This window comes from Berghia stephanieae, chromosome 7 (genome assembly GCF_034508935.2).
Source record: "Berghia stephanieae isolate SIO BIC M18660-M18661 chromosome 7, UCSD_Bste_1.3, whole genome shotgun sequence".
NCBI lineage: Eukaryota > Metazoa > Mollusca > Gastropoda > Nudibranchia > Aeolidiidae > Berghia > Berghia stephanieae.
This window is the reverse complement of record NC_088366.1, coordinates 10,220,633-10,228,132: the sequence shown is the minus strand read 5'-3', so window position 1 is coordinate 10,228,132 and position 7,500 is coordinate 10,220,633. Positions and strand designations below refer to the sequence as shown.

Sequence of the window (7,500 nt, the reverse complement as noted above, 5' to 3'; positions counted from 1 at the left end):
TGAATAGAATTGAAGATTTCGAGGATCAAAAATTCAATTTTTTTATCATTTGATAAATCAAAAACAAAAATAATTCGACAATATAACCAATAAAAACATTAAAAAACTCAAACTATTTGGGGATCAAAATGTTTTAAATTTGATTAATTAAAACATCTAAAAATGAATATAAAATTGGACCATTTTATATTTTCTTGACAAGTTTGGTAGACATTTCTTTTTTTTATTTATTGGAAAACTAAATTTATTTGGCAACTCATCAGACGACTCATCAAATTATTTGTTCCATCAGGCCAGTACATCAGTCGGGGGAAAAATCAATGTTATTGGTTTTAGATCAAAGAGATCATACATTACTCAACTTTTACAGGTGATGGAGGATTTTATCAAGTTAATCGATCGTGATCAATGCATTGATGTTGTTTATCTTGATTTCCGCAAGGCTTTTGATTCTGTACCTCGAGATTATTCATTAAACTAAAAGCATATGGATTTAAAGGGAATATCTTTAACTGGATTAAAGACTTTCTTAATAATCGAATACAAAGGGTCATTGTTAATGGTGTGGGGTCGGATTTTAAGAATGTAATTAGCGGTGTACCCCAAGGAAGCGTATTGGGACCACTTTTATTTCTTTTATATATAAATGATTTACCATGTGGCATAAATTCAGCCTGCAAACTGTTTGCAGACGATACAAAGATCTATAGTACAACTGAACATCATAACATTATACAAAATGATATATTTTCACTTTTCAAATGGTCTACAACATGTGATTTGGATTTTAATATTTGAAATGTAAAGTATTACATATGGAAAAAAAATAATCCATGTCATAATTATTTTACCGACACTTCTATGTCAAATCTACTTTCCGTTGTGCCTTATGAAAAGGATGTGGGAGTTACTTTTGATTCACATTTGAATTTTGGTTTACATATTGATAATTGTGTAAGCCGCGCAAACAGAATGATGGGAATAATATATAGAACCTTTATAAGTCTTGATAAAACCACATTTTTATATTTGTATAAATCGCTCGTTCGACCAATTCTAGAATACGGAAATTGCATCTGGAGCCCATTATATAAAAGACAATCTATTAGTATTGAAAGTGTACAGAGGAGAGCTACCAAAAAAATTATACAATACAGTATTTATCTTATAAGGAAAGGTTATAATCTCTTGACTTACCCAGTTTGAAATATAGAAGAATTCGTGGGGATTTAATTCAGGTTATTAGATTGGTACATGGTATGGATAAGATAGACTTTTCTGACTTTTTTTCATATTCTAATATTACTTTTACTAGAGGGGACAAGTTTAAGATTTTTGTCTCTAGATGCAAAACAAACATAAGACAAAACTGGTTCGGTATTCGTATTGTTCAGAAATGGAACAGTTTGAAATTTGAAACTTCAACCACCAAGCTTCAACTACCCAGTAATACACACGCTTTAATTTTTAATGCATTTCAACGTTCCTTTTGTTGACGAAGGCAGGGTTTGTACCCGAAACGTCTATTGCCTGTATACTGTTCCCACCTGAAGCCATTTCTTAGCTACTGTAAATGGTCAAGAAGGTATTTAAATTTATTGAGGGCACATTGTATTCTCGTGGTAAATTTTTCCTTGGAGAAGTAATGCCATATAGGGAAAAATAAAAGTACTAAAATCGCACCGCGATGATAAAATGCGAGAGTGGATCTAAAGCAGATGTCGTTTATATGGGGCTTAGATGTATTAAAGTACTCCTTCTGATACATTAGGCCCATAGAACTGGAGTATATCCCGGTTTCTATAACGTGAAACGGACTAATAGCAATTGCTTGATACCCCTTGGGTAGGACGCTAGTCTACTGCAAAGTACTTTTGTTAGATCAAACAGACCCAGTTACCCATTTATGCTGGGTGGACAGAAGGTTAGGAAAAAATAATCTCGACTGCACCCGTGTTCGATCTTGGTTCCTTTGAGTGTGAAGCGAGTGCTCTACCAACTGAGCCCTTGGGACCCCCAATATTTAACTATTAACACAGTTTATTATTTCAATATCATTAGACGATAACACCGTGATGAGATCACGTGTCACATACCATGGCTATGATGAAACAAATTGTTTTTTATCAACCGACTAACCTACTTTTTCTCTTCTTTTGTTTGACACACCCAACGCCATCAGGACAAGCTGTTTTGTCGTCGTACTCGGGGACTTGGATTCATCACGTATTAAAAATTTGGTCCATAAAACTCGTCCTTCAAATTCTGAGGAATTAAAACGACTCTCAATTGTTCGAAAACTTAGTAATATGTGACTTCCGTGAAGTCTCAGGTTTGAGAGGTTTTAGACAGTTGAGAGTCATTTTAATCCTCTCTTGTCGGGGGCCAAGTGGCCGAGTGGTTAAGGCATTGCACTGTGACCCAGAAGGACCTTGGTCTAGACCCGCTTCATAAACTTTCTTTTTTTTTTCTTCTTTGAGCAAGATTATTTACCCGAATTTGCTCACTTGGACAACATGGGTGATTCCTGTTGACATCAAACATATTGTTTGATGAATTAACTATATTCCTTCATCGAATGCCTAGGCGACGATATCTTATGATGTCGAAAAGGAATAATAATAATAATAATAATAATAATAATAATAATAATAATAATAATAATAATAATAATAATAATAATAATAATAATAATAATAATAATAATAAGATAATCTATACTTTATTAATCCAAAAGAAATGGAAATTCGTTTACAGACGTGGCATGCATGAAAATGTATAAAGACAAAGTTGAGAATCTATGGCGACAATGTATACATATATAATATATGCAAATGCACTAAAAATGTAAGATTATACAACCAAGAACCAATAGCAACACTTTATATATATATTAATTTGATAAATTAAGATAGGCCATACCTCTGGCCTTTAGTCCGAACTTGTGTGTGTATATTTAAAAGATTTAAATCACAGCACCAATTGGCAAAAATGAATTAAGGTGACGTATGTCTTTGATTTTATAGATATAAGGCGACGGGTCCTCATAGAGAACTTAATATATTTGTGAAGGGGGTGATCGCAATCCTTAATAATTTTCTCCATTTTACTTAGGCAAAATAATAATAATGGTCCAACATGAAGTGTAAGCCAATACAGCCTCTGACCCAGCAACATACAGTTGTCCGTGTGTGAAAACAGGTTGTGATAAGAAAATCAACTGCGAAAATAAACCTGAAGTTGCAGACGTGAGCAGAGTTGAAGACAATCCTGAGATCGAGAACTTTCCTTACAGTACAATACTTTGGTGATCATATTTTGATTGTTGATTGGTAAAATTGAGAGTTTGCCCATAATTCTAAACTAAGTAATATACACTGATCTATCCTAACACGAAAGAAAATAAAAATTTGGCTTTTATATAGCACAATATCCGCTTTATGTGCTCAAAGCGCTTTACAATCAACATCCTTGTACGGATGGTTTGTTTTGTATGAAATCGGTCTTACGTGTATTGCTGGTAAAGCAATGTGCAGTTAATGTAACGTTATAAAACTGTAACATTACATTTGTAGTCAATATGAAATTCTCATAATTCATAATTGAACTGTGACGGGTCTTTAAAAGAAAGAAAGTAGATGACAAAATGGATACCAATAAAATTGCATTAGAACGCTATGATTATCGTCATCATCATCATCATCATCATCATCATCATCATCATCATCATCATCATCATCATCATCGTCATCATCATCATCATCATCATCATCATCATCATGATAATCAACAATCCTTTCAGTATTGTTTCAAGCTTTCTACGTTACGTTATTGACCACTTGATGACAATGGGAACATAGTCTATGTGTACTGTTTTGTCCATGTGTAAGGCATTGCACACATATTACCTGCTCGGTCAGGTACAATTGAGTGCTCGGCTAAAAGCACCCGCGACAGTTCTATCTGTTGTTGTCCAAAAATCACCTTTTATGGATGGCTTGTTTTGTATGAAATTCGGTCTTACCTGTCTTGCTGGTAATCCATTGTGCAGTTAATGTAACGTTATAAAACTGCAGCATTACTTTTGTATTCAATATGAAATTCCCACAATTCATAATTTAACGTTGAGGGATCTTTAAAAGAAAAAAAAGAAGTTAAACTGAGAGAGATAGATAGATAGATAGATAGATAGATAGATAGAGAGAGAGAGAGAGAGAGAGAGAGAGAGAGAGAGAGAGAGAGAGAGAGAGAAAGAGAGAGTAAGAATATTACAAAAAGGAATGCGTTTACATGTTTTCAGATACAGTTCCAATGGTAAAAATAACTTCTCACAGGGACTGATAAGACACGTTTTAATATGTCATCCACTGTCCAGTCACTAAACTTGAAGGTGGCTACGATACTGTACTCAGGGCGGAGGAAGCTGGGTTGACGAAATAAATTTGGAGGTGTAGCCATACGCTACTACTACTACTACTACTACTACTACTACTACTACTACTACTACTACTACTACTACTACTACTACTACTACTACGACTACTACTACTACTACTACTACTACTACTACTACTACTACTACTACTACTACTACTACTACTACTACTAGGCGTTGCAAAAACCAAATAATGACATCAAAATGCCAGTCTTTTTGGGTTTCAATGTCAGGCTATAACTTAACGATGGCTACGCTAGGACCCACTAGGACTTATATTTTGACGTTATTATTAAGGTTTGTGCAGCGTCAAGTGAGTTGTCGTTAGTGGTGCTCGAAGAAACAAGTGATCCCATTGGTTGAACTATTGAATACAACTCACGATTTGTTTTCTTTTGTGACCATAGACTTGCCTTTTGACGTCATTTTTTGGTCAGTGGCAGGCCATTTGTAACGATGGCTACGCTCAAACCCAATTTTGTGAGCTAGGTTTGAGAGAAATCAACCAGTAGATTTTTGACCAATCAAAACATGGAATTTGTGACACACCTTCACACGTGCTCGGACAAACATAGTTGTTTGTTTATAAACAATAACGTAAATGAAATCGACCTCTATCTGATCATTTTTATAGTTTTTAAACCGCTAAATGGGTGACAAGCTATCACAAGGTTTTCTCGATCATATTATTTAAGTTTACACATAGTTTTCTCATTTGGTTCTATCGATAAAGCAGTAGAACAGTATGTATTTTACTTTGACACATACAATCGATAGTAAAACATGTGTAACATTTTCTATGTTAACCAATCACATCCATTGTTTACATTATGACGACTGTCCGAGAGGTGTGGTTATCTATGTGTATATTATCCAAGATCTGATACTTACCTTTCGCATTGGATTGAAGACAAATGGCTCATCAAAAGACGTATTAACCCTCTCCTTACCACCTGCAGCAAACTCGTCACATTTGTTACAACACATACATTTTTCTTATTCAGATTTATTTTGTATATCACAAACTTTGAAGAATCATATATGTTTAATGACTAAGAACATAACGTTATTTTGTAGAGAGATTGTTTGAGTTTAAAATTGAGTTTAAAAATCTATTTTTTCTGCTGGGTAACCCTGATACTTTTGGGAAAATATTGAAAATGATCGGTAAGAGTTAAAAAATAAAAATGTGAGAAACTAGAGAGCAGGTAACGGTGGAAGACGTTATTTTATAGATCTGTAATTGAAAGTATTTTGGTTTTTGTATTACTCGTGTTGTCCTAGCTCAGCAAAATCTAACTTTGACAGGACTATTAAAAGAGCTAACAAACTTACCACAGGATCCATGTCTTTTAAGGGTTTATTTACAGAATGCTGCTTAAGAAAAATTGGAAATATTTTAGACAATCCTACACATCCTCTAAATCTTCAGATCACCAAGTCGAACAGAAGTGACAGATTGTTGTCTATCCGAACAAAAAAGTGAAAGACACCTTCGATCCTCTTTACCTTACAGTTGCAGAATTTTTAATAAGGAAAATAATTTATAAATTTTGGTCTACGTCTGTTTTAACTTTGAATCCTTTTCTTTAAAATTATTCCATACCCACCATTTTAAACCTCAATGTATAAAATCGCTTACTACAACTTTGCAATTTACCCATTTAATCTATATGTGCCATGTAATATATAACATGTAATTTTTCTAAGTCAATTTGCAATATTATTATACTGTATCGAATTCTTAGCTTTTTACTAATATTTTTTCTTATATGTTGACATCAATATACACTGTACTATATATCTATATCTTTAAAATTATATAATCTGTACGTCCCTTGAAATTTATATATGTAAATATTCTTTTAACTTACAATATTATTACACTATATATACCTATTACCAAGTTCTACTTTACCACATTTATATACGTATATTATGTTTATGCACTGATTGCTTTTTTTACGAAACCCGCCGATAACCATAGTCTCAGGTTCACTCCCGACTGGTGTACACTTCCCTGAGTCTCAGGTTCACTCCCCACAGTTGTCTACTTCCCATAACTTTGCTGGATATTGTCGGGTTTCGCCGGGTTTCGCCGGGTTTCGTAAAAAAGCACTAATTCTTTTTTACGAAACCTACCGAAACCCAGTCCCAGGTTCACTCCCCAATGGTGTACACTTCCCTGAGGTCCAGGTTCACTCCCCACTGCTACCTACTTCCCATAACTTTGTCGGGTTTTCGTCGGTTTCGTCGGGTTTCGGCGGGTTTCATAAAAAAGACACACCCAATAATATTCCTCATTGGTTCGGGCTAGTATGTCTACACCTTTCTGTCTGTGTCGCGAATCAGGGTTGCCACTTTAACGCTTTCAATGCCAATTTCCACAAACTTAGGCTCTTGGTATTGAAAAAAAAACTTGTTTGTTTGGTATTTTATTTCTCAAATCACTCGATACTTGATTTTACCTATTACTTTTGCTACTCGAAGCTCGAAGAAATAAATAACAATGTGTAATTGAATTTAAGTTTCAATTTAATATACGAAAACAGTTCAAATGGACGTTTCGATTTCACTTTAATCAACATAACAGGATAATGAAACACTGCAGACGAATGAGATAATGTTGTAGTGGCGTTTTTAAGATGAATAAACAACAACATTGATGGGCAGGAAATAGTATGCTCCTTTGCCAATATCTATTGTTCTATTTTAATTCGTGCTTCCCATTTTACCTGTTTTCGTATGGATAGTTCGAAATTGACGTCACTATGGTCAATGTTATTGTTTTGTTTTGTTTATTTGCCATCCGCCTTTATGAGTAATTCTCACTAAACGGTATTAACCAGACTATAAACGTTCATGGTTACACAGTTTTGTGCATTGGTCCGTTATACTTCCGGTTGCAAGCGAATATTATCTATATTAAATTGAAGTCTACATTCAATTTCACATATTGCATATGCAAATACACAAAATGGGACCGCATTTTACTATTTTACACCTAATCGGACAGACCAAGCAAAGTTGAATTTTCAAAGTGATAAAAAAATTAAGATTAATTT

General features: G+C 34.0%; 1 protein-coding gene across 1 annotated transcript in view; it reads left to right on the top strand.

Moving 5' to 3' along the window:
* The window catches only part of LOC144976670 (ATP-dependent DNA helicase Q4-like), a gene marked incomplete in the record, with an annotated part of 482,011 nt that overhangs the window by 472,081 nt on the left and 2,430 nt on the right, over positions 1–7,500 (top strand).